General features: G+C 36.7%; 2 long non-coding RNA genes across 2 annotated transcripts; one reads left to right on the forward strand and one right to left on the reverse strand.

Annotated features, from left to right (window-relative positions):
• The first annotated feature begins 6,135 nt into the window (after positions 1-6,135).
• LOC124264727 lies at positions 6,136-11,221 on the forward strand. The gene is made up of 2 exons (XR_006895228.1): positions 6,136-7,520; positions 9,709-11,221. It is a non-coding gene; the product is annotated as an uncharacterized LOC124264727 (long non-coding RNA).
• Positions 10,651-13,648, reverse strand: LOC124264726. Its single transcript, XR_006895227.1, has 3 exons — positions 13,634-13,648; positions 11,262-11,264; positions 10,651-10,768 (listed from the first exon to the last, which is right to left on the reverse strand). It is a non-coding gene; the product is annotated as an uncharacterized LOC124264726 (long non-coding RNA).
• Positions 13,649-16,613: the final 2,965 nt, after the last annotated feature.

The raw sequence follows: 16,613 nt of genomic DNA on the forward strand, positions 1-16,613 counted from the left end.
ATCACTGCAGTCTGAAACCTGTGGCGAAGATGGGTCACTCTTATCCATCTGTCCTGTCTTGGCTTTATTACACGTGGACGTCCAGAACGAGGCCGATCGATGACGTCATTTGTGTTCTGGTAGCGTCTCACCAGTGCAGAAATGGTGTTCCGGTGGCAGTGGAAATGTGCAGCCACTTGTCCCACGGATTATCCCAATGGCCTCATGACGTTGTGCAGACGTGAGCCTTGGCATGCTTTGCATTTCAATAGCCGTTTAATTTTTTGAACGATCGCAAGGGCAGGGGTTGAGCTTTCCAAAGTGACAGTATTGTGTGGCATTCATTTGCTCTGTTTCTCTTTCCCGGAATGCACGTGCAACAACGTATTACACGTCTCAAGGACAAACCCACTGACGTCACGGAACGTGGCACATGCATGTTGGATACATGTCACTAATCTCTGTGTTTAAATCCTTATGTGTCTACACAGGTTTGATAAATTTAGATTTTAAATTTTTGTATGCACAGTTTCTTTATGTGCCTAGTATATATAAAAAGTAAAAAATAATAATTTCCCATTTTCTCAAAGAACAATTTTTAGTCACTGGGTCTACACAAAGAAATATTCTAAATTGTAATAGTTCTTATCAATTCTGATTACTCCAGTTATTCATTCATAAACAAGGAGAACTTTGAGCATGCCCATGTCAGTTCAGTGAGAATGTGACCTGTTCTCCGTCGGTCACTAACTCAAGATGTTTTAAAACCTCAACTTGAGTCTTAATTGAATACACAATGCCATTTTGAAAGTGGTCAAATGTAACATATGTCAGTGTTTAAAACTCCCAGAATTCCAAGCCAGACAGCCGGACTGGTAACTTTAAAAAATTACCAGTCCGGATACAAACTTGCCTGTCCGGTTTTCAACAATGAAAACAAAAATCAGGTTTCTGAATATTTTTACTGTTTGCAAGCATCGCAATGAACAACATAGCACTAACAGGCAATGCACCGAGTTTAGGCAAACTGAAAGTACATGTGTTGTGATTGGTTATTGTAAAATGAACTGTCCAATTGTAAATAGTTTAACATAATTATCATAATACCTTAAACACCTCAAACTGACGACCAGAGAACCTGTCTGATATTATGAAATATTTACTGTTAGGGGTGAAAACATCTACCAGACCACCGGACAGGCTACTTTTGAAATTTGACCGTCCAAGATGAAAATAGACCATTCCGGACGGTCGGACAGGCAGGAATTTTAAACGCTGCATATGTTATATTTGGGAATACACTTTCTCAGTAAAGTACAGACTAAACACTTAGTACTAGAATCTGTTTTTATTGGGAAACTGTAACCCCAAATAAAACATATGTTACAAGTTTTAATTGACAAATATACTGAGCCAAAAATATGGTTGAGCCCAAATGATATTTATAACCTTCAAAGGTGACATGTATTTTTTCATTGAAAACAGTACAGTACTTCATTTTTCGTAATGGCATCAATTGCAGTATTTAAACAAATTATGAATTCAAGAAAATGCAAACTATATTACTTCCCAGTAATACATTTTCCAGAATTAGCCTGCCATGTAAACAGTTCATTATCTACACCCTGGGGAGTGTACATCAAAACAACAAGTCTTATGCTTCTCTTGTTAATCAGAGAAAGTGTAGTCCAGATTGTTCCTATAACAGATTTCTTATAGATGTCCCCAAGAGCAGGGTAATATAGTTAGTCATGAGTATACACTTGGTGAATGGATCTGATGTGTTATATATGGAGTTACTATTTACATAACTGCTGATGTGTGGGCGTATATGCTTCCTGATAGTGTGAATGCTGCCCTATGGACCAAATTAGACCTAAGTTAAGGTTCTAAAGAATTCTTTGATGGTTGTTGACTTTTTATAGATATGTTTTATTGATGTTTTCTATAGAAATTGTGAGGTAATTGTGTGCACAGTGAAATCCGTCACATGGAATTGTTCCTGTTGTAAACCTGATGGTTTTAGATTTGTAAATGTTTTCACTCAGTTTTTACAAACAGCAGAAGAAAACAGAACTGCACTCTGCATAATGGTAGCATTGCTCTCGTGTTCCAGCTACAACAGTTAATGCTGACTTTGCTGCAGGGTAAATGAAGACAGACAATCTGAGTAGCTGAACACAGACTGTGGTTATTTTATGTCACCACAGTGTCATAATTGTTATGATTCCAAAGCTCTGGTGTTAGCATCTAAGATGACTTGCAGTTTGAAATTTAATTAGAGATAATCATAAAATGTTGTGAAAAGGCTTCCAGACCTAAAAGCAACACTTAACTTAAATATCCTTCAATGGAATTCACAAGTGGAATACGATGTCAAAGAGCATAGAATTATGATTGATGAATCTGGCTTGTGTTAACAATCACCTTGTGCAGTGATGAAAAGTGTTTGTTGTTAAAATATCAGACATTGACCGAGAACCTCCTCATCATGGAACCTACTTGTCTGGTGAAACATAGCTCTCTGTGACAGCTGGTACCGGTTCTACTGATAACATATTCAGTGTTCAAAATGATGCATGGAAAAGAAGGGATCCTTGTCGTAATCCTAATGTGACGTACTGTTTATTTAGACCTGACTATTGATATTGATTAAAGAGATTGATAATCATTAACTAAATATTGATCGATTATTGATTAATATGAGAGTGTAATAACTTTTGACTAAAAATTAAAAACATCTTAAAGAAATCAATTTCATATCAATGGTGAGTGGTGACAAATTTAAGCATAGGCTTTAACAAAAATAGCATTTAATTTAAAATTTATTTTCATAATTTAGAAACTGCTCATGAATAAAGATGTCACTTTGTATATTGTGTGAGTAAATTAAAACTTTATCTTTAACTTTATTTTTTCACAATAGTTAATGTAAGATATTGTTAATGACACAATCATCATTCATAATTCTTCCCAATGGTGATATTTCCTATTATGAATCCCTTTACCGATTCAAATACTACGAGAGCAAATTAGTTTGACATGGGCCCTTGTTAGTTTTGAACACTGATATCACATTGTTTAAAAATGTATGTATGTATTTTCTTACAAATTGTCATATTATTCTGTGCCAGTGTCTGTTGCCATCCTTTCCTATTGTGCTTTATGCAATTTCAGCACCGTCCACTAAGAAAATCTGCATTCAGGTTCTCAGAAGATGCCATGTTGGTTCCAATATATCAGGTGCTACAGCCTTACTGTATGTATGATGAAGATATGTATGGTATTGTGTGATTGTAATCATGGGATGTTGTGTTTGGAAAGTCACTGGACATACCATATATCATACCATGCCATACCATGCCATACCGTGCCATATCATATCATGAAAGTCCTACTGCTGAATGTAGCAACATTTTGAGAATGTATTAAAATGAATTTAGTTTTTATTACATGTGTATATATGTGAACATGTTATTTGGTAATTCATTTTAAAGAAAAGTTATTGAACCATGCTAATATATATTTCTGATAGAGCTTTTGAAGTATGACCTCTCTGTAACCAAGTATTTGCTTCTGTATACAGTATAGTGTTATCATCCCCTCGTATCCAGTGGAAACTTTAGAAATACTGAGATAATTTGTACAGCATCTATAATAGTATGTACAGCTTCCTATGAGAGACACCGCCATATAGCTGGAATATTGGTGAGTGCGGTAAACTAGGACAGACATGGCGTGTTGGATATGTAGAGGTTTATGAGTATTTCATGAAATTACTAACGAATTTCACTCATATTTTAATCACTGTGTTGAGTTTTTGGCCCCAAACCAAACTAAGTTTTACTGGGGATATGGACTAGTCCCCGTCAGTTTCCGTGTCCAGAGCATAGTCCCTAAGCTGTTCAATCATTTAGCCCATGCACATGCTTTCATGAGACGTCACAGGCACTGTGGGTATAATATAGTTCATTCCGGATGTAAATGTACTGCACTCATGAAAGTTGAAAATGACATTTTTAAAATATTTTAATCTTTTATTACTTTCCATGACCACTCAGTTAAAATTGTGAGTCATCCTCGCATAGAATTTTTTTTAAGAATATAGGGACTCATTTTTAAGAATATAGGGTCTGATTTTGGTTAAACTTTACGATTTTCTTTCCTTATGTGGTAAAACATATACTTTATTTTCTTATGCATATAAATGTATTTGAAGATGTGGATATGAGCTCATTGCCATCCTGTTTTGGGTTGTAACAGTGTTATTGTCAGAGTTTTTAAACTTTGTCCTATTTTCTAAATAATTTCTATTTTCATACTGATTTTAAGGGTCAATTCAGACCTCGGCTTATCTATGACATCGGCTAATCTACAGTCATCAAACATACTTGTTATCATGGAATTCCTTTTTTACCAAATTTGAACATTCCTCTGAACCAAGGCTACATGTTCCAGAAGCTGTTTTAACCCATCATGTATGAATCTAGAAACAAGCATACATACCTTTCACTGCATCCAGGAGGCATAGTATGTTGTTGAATCTTAATCAGGACTTTTTCAAAGAATACCAGGGTTTTACATGACGCGTGATTCCTAAACCCTGGAATACAGTAATCAGAAAGTCATTTCCATTACACCATGCATCTTGGGGTTGTGGTGGGTTTTATGTTTACAAGATTAGGCATATCCAGCATATATAATGGCGGATTGATCTTGCCTTACTAAGTGTACATATCAACTAGTTGTGTAACTACAGTGGACTCTGTCAATACCGGCCTCTCTTAACACCGGCACTCTGTCTACATCGGCACAAAGTTTCAGTCCCGGCAGAAATGCACGTTATTATCATTTAGAAACTTCTGTAAACATCGGCATCTGTCTATTCAGGATATCGGCATTGTTTTTCAGTCCCAACGAACAAGTTGTTATGAAAACGAATCTGTAAAAACCGGCACATGAAAGACGGCGTAACCCTTTGATGTAACTAGGTCCAAATGATGTAACAACACAATTCGCTGTGACTCCGAGATTATTCAGAAGCGGGAAGTGTTAATCAGTATCTTGTTAATCAGTGAGTGGTGCGTAACACTTACCCAGAGTAATTAATACATGTAGTGGGCAGTTTGACTGTATAAACAAGCAAGTGTTTACATTTTGTTGATTCGCGGGTATTGACTCGAGATTATTCAGAAACGGAAGTGTCAATCAGTTTCTTGTTAATTAGTGAGTGGCACGTGTCACTTACATAGAGGCGAATCGTTTGATGGCGTGTATCGCTCGAAAGCTCTGAACATCAACAATATCACTGTACTCTTGCGAGAGTATTTTCACATTTGTAAGAAGCGATTTTATTGGATAAAGATTGGTTTCTAACGACGCTTTTCACTACACTCTGCTTATAAGGGTCGTGATTGGTCAAAATCAGACCGTGACCTAAGCAACCAATCATATTATGGAAATGGATACCGTCTCAAATAAGCGGAAGCTTTTAGATTAAGACGAAAGTTTTTGGGTAAAATAATGCTATTCTGAACATATTAAGACAGACATCGCTACCTATATCGTAAATTATGGAACGTATTGGACATATCGTGCTAGGTTATGGCCTATGACAAAATGCTTCATGCATATATTTTCACATTAAGCATCGTGGTGAAAGCGAGATGTAACTTGTCAGTGACTTGACTTACATTGCATAATCGCACAAAAGTATGGAAATAGTAATTTTATATGTACGTTTGACAACTTTTATGAATGTTATTGTTGATTTCAATTTATTTAATGATTTCCTCGATGTTTGAAACATCGTTACTTTGCTCTTTGACAATGCTATTGTAGACCCGCTGCGAAGCATAAACAAGAATCGTTGTTTGCAATAACATTGCGAAAAATAGTTTATAATTTTAATTCTGCCGATAATATATGATCAGTTGAAATTTAATAAGAGATTCCAGACATTTTTATTTGATTTAAACAATATGAATGTGCATTCAGACACTGCCTTGTTTCTTATTCAAACATCTTGTTAATGCTAAAGTGACAGTACGACAGCGAACTTCCGTGTGCGCAGGCGTCATAAGCGAACCTAGCTAAACCGGCACTCTGTCAAAACCGGCATTTTTACTTGGTCCCGACTGATGCCGGTATTGACAGAGTACACTGTACTTGCAATAAACGTGATATAGTGTATGTTGTGTATGAAGCAATAACATCACACTCTATCAATATTAGTCAAATCACAATTGGACATGTTATTTTGTCCTGACAAATCAAAACTATTTTCATATGCTATGACATGAAGGTGGTTTTACTTTCAATGTTTACATTATCTTCTCATATCATGCTGATGTTTATGTTAAATGAATCAACAACATCATCCAATGCAGAATGGACTATGAAACGTGATATTTCATTTACGAAACTAAGTACTATAAAAAGAGCAACAGCATAATATAGAATCAGCCATAGGTCGAACATTTGCTGGAACTTTAAAGAGGGCCCACTCATCTAAGGTGCTGGGATCCTCTCACCAGAGTTATGTCCATTGGGCAGATCAAAAACTTTGATTGCGAGTTTGAATCCCATTTCGTTATGAAATTATACCTGTTCTCGTGGTTTTCACCAAAGTGGTCAACACATGCACCTACTGGCCCACACATCAAAGGTGCTAGGATTCTTTCACCAGAGTTATGACCCTTGGGCACATCAAAAACATTGATTGCAGGTTTGAATCCCATTTCGCTATGATATAAAACCTGTGCTCGTGGGTTTCTCCAAAGTGGTCAACACCTGAGGCCTCCATCAATTTGGACATACCACGATGTAACTGAATGCTGTTATTAGTGGTGTTAATCACAAATCACTAAATAGAGACTATGGTTCAGCAGTCCTGTTCAAGCACCACTTTGTTGGTCTGAAATTTTATAACATAGATAAGATTTATCTTTGATTATTACCTTTCTCAAAATGAGGAAATGTTTCAGTTTCACAACAACATTAATGGCTGCTGGAACTAGTCTGGCCCTTGTACCATGGATCCTAGGGTCCATGGAGCACAGTCTACACTGTGTAGCCTTCAGATGCATTCATCATTATATTATTTCCCTTTTTTCTGGTTTTATCATTTAGTCAAGATTGTAAAATGGTGCTTATGTTTTTATTGTGGTATCTGTTTGTTTTGTTTCAGAGATTTGGGTGTTCAGTTTTTTAATGACATGTATTTTGTTTCCACAGTCAATTATTATGTACTTACCATATATTACCGTAGATAAGACGAATTTTGAGGACGAAAAAAAATCTGTAAGAGGCGGTCAGCTTATCTACAGGTTACACTTTCGGTAATCCTAATCTGGTCATTCCTGAGATTCAAATATTCCATAGAAAGCTGGCCATATCATATTGTATTTTGATGTTAGGTCAGTTCTGTGCTGTGAGTACCGTACATGACATGACATGACATACTCACATTGCTTGATCAACCAGGACAGGTTCTGAGGTTGTTTGTATCCCAGCACCTATTTCAAATATAGATGTTGTAGGTCATTGTTCCGTTTAGTCTGCAGACAAATTCCGGATGTAAATGTACTGCACTCATGAAAGTTGAAAATGACATTTTTAAAATATTTTAATCTTTTATTACTTTCCATGACCACTCAGTTAAAATTGTGAGTCATCCTCGCATAGAATTTTTTTTAAGAATATAGGGACTCATTTTTAAGAATATAGGGTCTGATTTTGGTTAAACTTTACGATTTTCTTTCCTTATGTGGTAAAACATATACTTTATTTTCTTATGCATATAAATGTATTTGAAGATGTGGATATGAGCTCACTGCCATCCTGTTTTGGGTTGTAACAGTGTTATTGTCAGAGTTTTTAAACTTTGTCCTATTTTCTAAATAATTTCTATTTTCATACTGATTTTAAGGGTCAATTCAGACCTCGGCTTATCTATGACATCGGCTAATCTACAGTCATCAAACATACTTGTTATCATGGAATTCCTTTTTTACCAAATTTGAACATTCCTCTGAACCAAGGCTACATGTTCCAGAAGCTGTTTTAACCCATCATGTATGAATCTAGAAACAAGCATACATACCTTTCACTGCATCCAGGAGGCATAGTATGTTGTTGAATCTTAATCAGGACTTTTTCAAAGAATACCAGGGTTTTACATGACGCGTGATTCCTAAACCCTGGAATACAGTAATCAGAAAGTCATTTCCATTACACCATGCATCGTTGGGGTTGTGGTGGGTTTTATGTTTACAAGATTAGGCATATCCAGCATATATAATGGCGGATTGATCTTGCCTTACTAAGTGTACATATCAACTAGTTGTGTAACTACTTGCAATAAACGTGATATAGTGTATGTTGTGTATGAAGCAATAACATCACACTCTATCAATATTAGTCAAATCACAATTGGACATGTTATTTTGTCCTGACAAATCAAAACTATTTTCATATGCTATGACATGAAGGTGGTTTTACTTTCAATGTTTACATTATCTTCTCATATCATGCTGATGTTTATGTTAAATGAATCAACAACATCATCCAATGCAGAATGGACTATGAAACGTGATATTTCATTTACGAAACTAAGTACTATAAAAAGAGCAACAGCATAATATAGAATCAGCCATAGGTCGAACATTTGCTGGAACTTTAAAGAGGGCCCACTCATCTAAGGTGCTGGGATCCTCTCACCAGAGTTATGTCCATTGGGCAGATCAAAAACTTTGATTGCGAGTTTGAATCCCATTTCGTTATGAAATTATACCTGTTCTCGTGGTTTTCACCAAAGTGGTCAACACGTGCACCTACTGGCCCACACATCAAAGGTGCTAGGATTCTTTCACCAGAGTTATGACCCTTGGGCACATCAAAAACATTGATTGCAGGTTTGAATCCCATTTCGCTATGATATAAAACCTGTGCTCGTGGGTTTCTCCAAAGTGGTCAACACCTAAGGCCTCCATCAATTTGGACATACCACGATGTAACTGAATGCTGTTATTAGTGGTGTTAATCACAAATCACTAAATAGAGACTATGGTTCAGCAGTCCTGTTCAAGCACCACTTTGTTGGTCTGAAATTTTATAACATAGATAAGATTTATCTTTGATTATTACCTTTCTCAAAATGAGGAAATGTTTCAGTTTCACAACAACATTAATGGCTGCTGGAACTAGTCTGGCCCTTGTACCATGGATCCTAGGGTCCATGGAGCACAGTCTACACTGTGTAGCCTTCAGATGCATTCATCATTATATTATTTCCCTTTTTTCTGGTTTTATCATTTAGTCAAGATTGTAAAATGGTGCTTATGTTTGTATTGTTGTATCTGTTTGTTTTGTTTCAGAGATTTGGGTGTTCAGTTTTTTAATGACATGTATTTTGTTTCCACAGTCAAATATTATGTACTTACCATATATTACCGTAGATAAGACGAATTTTGAGGACGAAAAAAAATCTGTAAGAGGCGGTCAGCTTATCTACAGGTTACACTTTCGGTAATCCTAATCTGGTCATTCCAGAGATTCAAATATTCCATAGAAAGCTGGCCATATCATATTGTATTTTGATGTTAGGTCAGTTCTGTGCTGTGAGTACCGTACATGACATGACATGACATACTCACATTGCTTGATCAACCAGGACAGGTTCTGAGGTTGTTTGTATCCCAGCACCTATTTCAAATATAGATGTTGTAGGTCATTGTTCCGTTTAGTCTGCAGACAAATTTTGAATCTTTCTATCTTATTGTTAGCAGTACATCAAAAACATGCTTTGAGCTTAATCATATCCACCCTTATAATACAGCATGTCCATAGAAATATACATTTGCCTGTCCTGGTTCTCGTAGCGTACAATTCATGGACCTTATTAGAGATTATTATCTGTGAATGTTATTGCAGCTGAACTGAAATTGATTGTGATAATGGGCACACACACACACACACACACACACACACACATTTATTATTGTCAATATTATCAACATGACAATTTTGAATTTGATTATCACACATCAAAACATTTGTATTAAAGTGATATTTTCAAACGTGTATTTTCATTCTAAATTTCAAATCATATGTTCATGATCAAGGTCTGAATATTCAGGATGAAGAATATTTTAGAGCTGTACATTATTTACAAAAAAATATGAACTTTCTCGTTCTTCTGCCAAGTGTAGGGCGCACCAAAGTTTTACCAGACACACAATGCTACTTTCTTTAGCCATAAAATCCATAAAACACCATCCACTTGAAATCTCATTGTACACGAAAGAGTGTTGATGTTGGAATGATTCAAAGTGATGAACCTGAAGCATGATCCATCAGGAAATTCAGTTCCAATAATAAAAGCAATCTATACTCAGAGTTACAGAGTAACATCATGATTCTATTATATATTTGCTTTTTTACAGAAGACATGCTGCCACCTCAGAATATATTGACGTTGACATTGTTATGAAAAAAGCAAATGGATGTAGCAGACAGTTTTAATCAAATATTCAGAAGATAAACCTTGGTATATTAGCATACTCCAACAGAAAGCCAGAGTTAATGGAGGTCCCATGACAGAACAGGTATTGGATGAAACAAAGTATTGGCTAAAAAATCAACTTTCCATTCCATCATGTGGATATGTCTGTTTGTACAAAATTCAGATGCCTGACATGTTTTGGTCAGACATTTTCCCAACAATGAATCTGTAGTCTGTTTAGCAGGTTGATATGTTTTGCTATGAAAGTAACCTCCATGTAAGACACTGAAATTATTACTGCCTGTTTTCCCATTTCGTTCATGATTACATGGGAGTTAATTTCTCTGCCGTTATTTATGTGTGATGGTGGATGTGTCAATATTGATAAACATGTAAACAATCTTATGCAATGGCAGATTGTTGTCATCTATCGTCCATTTGTTTCTCTGACCAATGATGTAAATAAAGCAACAGTTGATGGCAGTTGTGATACTATTATCCCTAGGAAATGTTGAGCAGCATACACAAATTGTGATATATATTCCAACATTACCTTCAACACACTAAGAAAGCAGCTTGATCTGAACATTATCATTCAGAATATTCGTCCACTGCTGATAATAGCTGTTGAATGGTACATATATGCATATATTTTCATCATGGATCTTGTCAACATTTCAGAATATATTTGAATTTTATTGTGTTGTTTCACTTTGCAGAATAAAATTTTAACTATTGGGTTGGTTGTCATTCTGAATACGGAGAAATCCTGTTAGACTTTCTGCAATATTGCCGTTTGGTGAAAGCAAGTGAGTGAGTGATTTGGGTTTAAGCCTGCTTTGAACAATATTTCTGTTTGTATTTTATGACAGTCAGATTATATACGGATGTAATGAAAATCTTTGGCATTTACAACTTTAACTTTGTAATGATCTCAGATTGCTGATCACGCAAATAGCATGTTGGCCCCTTAACCATTTAACTTGAAAAGACTCACCGAGTTGAATGACGTGCATCTTCAGGTCTGATGAACCTTGTGTGATGCAGTGCTCACAAGTTTCATTAAGGTTGTCTAGGCATGCATCAGTTTGAATTACAGACATATTTATATCCTAAAACTGCTGAAGTACTTCAACATCCGAGGCAAGACACACTTGTCTACATTGTCTAAAACCCGTGAAGATCTGGATTAAATTGGTCTTCAGCAACCCATGCTTGTCGTAAGAGGTGACTAACAGGATCGGGTGGTCAGGCTCACTGACTTTGTTGACACATGTCATAGTATCCTAATTGCGTAGAACGATGCTCATGCAGTTGATCACAGGATTGTCTGGTCCAGACTCGATTATTTACAGACCGCCGCCATATAGCTGGAATATTGCTGAGTGCGCCATAAACTAAACTCATTCACTCACTCACATTGTCTAAGATGTTGCAATTTGCCGTTGAGGTCCTCAGGTTTGCCAAGAACCTATGATCACAGGTTCAAATCCCAGTGTTTCTCTGATTATATTTCATGGTGTGTTCGCACCATACCAATTTCACCTAGGTGATAAGTAGCAAAGGACCTGCATTGTTTAAGGCATTCATTCCACCTCAGGCCAACATGCCATGATACCACTGAAACAGTCTTCCAGGCAGAGCTGAATGGTACACTTTCCCTCAGACTACCAGAATTCTGTAACAGAAATGCTACATAAAACCAAACAGTATTTCATAGACACAAGTGTCATCTTACACAGATCTCTAGTGACGAGTAAAGATCCAGGTTGGAATTGTTCTTCACTGACCCTTGCTCTTCGTAAGAGGTGACTTAACAGGATCGGGTGGCCAGGCTTGCTGACTTGGTTGACATGTGTATCCCAATTGTGTAGAACAATGCTCATGATGTTGATCACTGGATTGTCTGGTCCAGACTCATTATTTACAGAATATATTGAGTTAAACAACAACCAACCTCCCTCCCAGATAACAAAACAAAACAATCAATAATAATTAGCCAAGCCAGCATATTTTTTTTTATTTTTACAGGCACATTTTTTCAAACATTATTTAAAACAGAATGGTAAGTTATTTGTACAAACCAGACTATGATTTAATGTACACTTATGATTAAAATATATATATGTACAGAGCTAACAATGCTAATTTTTTAATGTCAGACATCATAAACTTTGTCAATGCTACAATACCACCTTTGATGCATTAATCAAAAATGAATGAACAAAATAAATCTTTTGGAAAGTTTTGTAGTTCAATGATTACTAACAAAATAAAGAAGTATATCAGAGCATGATCCATTTCAATTAATGTATATACACACACCTATTCTGAATGACACTTGAAGTTGATATCATGATTTTCAAACAAACCAGCCTTGGAATAGTAGGGCTGGCTAAAAAGATCGACAATTGTTGACAGATTTTTAATGATTATCGACATGAATATTGTGTTATGGATGATATCATACATTAATGTTTGTGATAGAATAAACTTTTAACTTACTCTAACAATATACAAAGGTAGGTCTTCATTCATGGGTTGCCTCTAAATTATGTTCAGGACACTATTCTGTTAGCAATCCATGCATTAAACATATCACCAGTGAAGAGAGATCAAATCATTTGGGGCATTTTTGCTCAAGGTTACTTCTCTGATATTAATCAATAATCGACTGGTATTTAGTTAGCAATTATTGATCTCTATGATCTGTATCGATAGCCAGCCCTATGGAATAATCTGCGAAAAGTCTGCGAATTGGCCTTATTTAGACAACAGCAATATTACTGCTGTCATGGCAGGTTATCAGAAATATAAATTGCCTCACACAAACCAGTGGTTGAGAGTGTGAGCAGCTATCCTTGTAATCAGAGAACTAATCATTCTCATTGGTTTGTTATGACGATCCAATCCTCTTTCTAGACACATGATGGGGTACCGGTAATCTTCTCTGTCCAAGAATGTCACCAAGGTTACAATATAACCAGACAAAGAAGAGCCCCTCATTCCTTTTTGAATAAAAATCATATTTCATCTTTAGTTCTTACCTAAAAAACAAGGTGAAGGATAAACGTTTGATAGTTTCTGCTCATGAAATGACCATGCACGACATTGCATCACAAATTCATCACACAAACCATCACTGTAAACTCCCAACAAGAATCTTGACATGAACCTCATTTCCGATTTCTAATTCAGAATTCAAGCACTTTTGAATGTAACACACAATAGCAACATCAACAAGCATGTCTGAAAGCACTTTTCATTATATGAGTTACCATGGTTACTGGACACTGCAGTATCAACAAAACAAAGCATCCAGAAAAACACACTTGATAACAACAACACACATGCATCAAACTTCTAATGTGAAAACAAAAAGAAAAACACAAGTTGCTTTTTTAAACAAAAGCATTTACATTCATGTAACATGCAAATCCAAATCTCAGCATCATCTGACAAACCTTGAGAGAGTACCACTCAAAATAGTGCATTACCTTGTGTACCACTCAAAATAGTGCATTACCTTGTTGGATGTACCACTCAAAATAGTGCATTACCTTGTTGGATGTACCACTCAAAATAGTGCATTACCTTGTTGAGTGAACCAATCAATACAGTGCACCATCTTGTTGAGTGAAGCAATCAAAACAGTGCACCATCTTGCTGAGTGAAGCAATCAAAACAGTGCACCATCTTGTTGAGTGAACCAATCAAAACAGTGCACCATCTTGTTGAGTGAAGCAATCAAAACAGTGCACCATCTTGTTGAGTGAAGCAATCAAAACAGTGCACCATCTTGTTGAGTGAACCTGTCAAAACAGTGCACCATCTTGTTGAGTGAACCAATCAAAACAGTGCACCATCTTGTTGAGTGAACCAATCAAAACAGTGCACCATCTTGTTGAGTGAACCAATCAAAACAGTGCACCATCTTGTTGAGTGAAGCAATCAAAACAGTGCACCATCTTGCTGAGTGAAGCAATCAAAACAGTGCACCATCTTGTTGAGTGAAGCAATCAAAACAGTGCACCATCTTGTTGAGTGAAGCAATCAAAACAGTGCACCATCTTGCTGAGTGAAGCAATCAAAACAGTGCACCATCTTGTTGAGTGAACCAATCAAAACAGTGCACCATCTTGTTGAGTGAAGCAATCAAAACAGTGCACCATCTTGTTGAGTGAAGCAATCAAAACAGTGCACCATCTTGTTGAGTGAACCAATCAAAACAGTGCACCATCTTGTTGAGTGAACCAATCAAAACAGTGCACCATCTTGCTGAGTGAACCAATCAAAACAGTGCACCATCTTGTTGAGTGAACCAATCAAAACAGTGCACCATCTTGTTGAGTGAACCAATCAAAACAGTGCACCATCTTGTTGAGTGAACCAATCAAAACAGTGCACCATCTTGTTGAGTGAAGCAATCAAAACAGTGCACCATCTTGTTGAGTGAAGCAATCAAAACAGTGCACCATCTTGTTGAGTGAACCAATCAAAACAGTGCACCATCTTGTTGAGTGAAGCAATCAAAACAGTGCACCATCTTGTTGAGTGAAGCAATCAAAACAGTGCACCATCTTGCTGAGTGAAGCAATCAAAAACAGTGCACCATCTTGTTGAGTGAAGCAATCAAAACAGTGCACCATCTTGCTGAGTGAAGCAATCAAAACAGTGCACCATCTTGTTGAGTGAACCAATCAATACAGTGCACCATCTTGTTGAGTGAAGCAATCAAAACAGTGCACCATCTTGTTGAGTGAAGCAATCAAAACAGTGCACCATCTTGTTGAGTGAAGCAATCAAAACAGTGCACCATCTTGTTGAGTGAAGCAATCAAAACAGTGCACCATCTTGTTGAGTGAAGCAATCAAAACAGTGCACCATCTTGTTGAGTGAAGCAATCAAAACAGTGCACCATCTTGTTGAGTGAAGCAATCAAAACAGTGCACCATCTTGTTGAGTGAAGCAATCAAAACAGTGCACCATCTTGTTGAGTGAAGCAATCAAAACAGTGCACCATCTTGCTGGAGTGAAGCAATCAAAACAGTGCACCATCTTGTTGAGTGAAGTAATCAAAACAGTGCACCATCTTGCTGAGTGAAGCAATCAAAACAGTGCACCATCTTCTGAGTGAAGCAATCAAAACAGTGCACCATCTTGCTGAGTGAAGCAATCAAAACAGTGCACCATCTTGTTGAGTGAAGCAATCAAAACAGTGCACCATCTTGTTGAGTGAAGCAATCAAAACAGTGCACCATCTTGTTGAGTGAAGCAATCAAAACAGTGCACCATCTTGTTGAGTGAAGCAATCAAAACAGTGCACCATCTTGTTGAGTGAAGCAATCAAAACAGTGCACCATCTTGTTGAGTGAAGCAATCAAAACAGTGCACCATCTTGTTGAGTGAAGCAATCAAAACAGTGCACCATCTTGTTGAGTGAACCAATCAATACAGTGCACCATCTTGTTGAGTGAAGCAATCAAAACAGTGCACCATCTTGTTGAGTGAAGCAATCAAAACAGTGCACCATCTTGTTGAGTGAAGCAATCAAAACAGTGCAACATCTTGTTGAGTGAAGCAATCAAAACAGTGCACCATCTTGTTGAGTGAAGCAATCAAAACAGTGCACCATCTTGTTGAGTGAAGCAATCAAAACAGTGCACCATCTTCATGTGAAACACACATTTCACACGCCAAAAACTTGACATGACAAACTACCGCACAAGAAAAATCATCACACCGCTAGGTTACTGCCTTTAAAGTATTAATCATGCTGGACTGTTGAGACTAAGAAACACTTGTAGCTCCATGACAATACTTGCCATCTATCTATGACATTTTATTCTGTTCATCATAACTTCATTATTTGACAAAAGGCTAAGACCGACTTTTGTTAATACGACGCACAGGCACCTGTGGTGTCACTTCCTTCGTAATTCTTGATTGATGTTTAACACCACTTGAGGCTGGGGCTTCATTATGTCATGAATTGCACCATAAAAACCTAGCTGACTGTCTAAAACTACGCATTTATTCAAGGTATGTCAATGCAAAAAGTGTTTCAAACCCTGAGAAGATGAATAGTAAACAAGATCATATCCTGTATAGTGGACCACATTATTAAATG

This window comes from Haliotis rubra, unplaced genomic scaffold, assembly GCF_003918875.1.
Source record: "Haliotis rubra isolate DU_JTF1 unplaced genomic scaffold, ASM391887v1 Scf94, whole genome shotgun sequence".
In the NCBI taxonomy this organism is placed as follows: Eukaryota; Metazoa; Mollusca; class Gastropoda; order Lepetellida; family Haliotidae; genus Haliotis; species Haliotis rubra.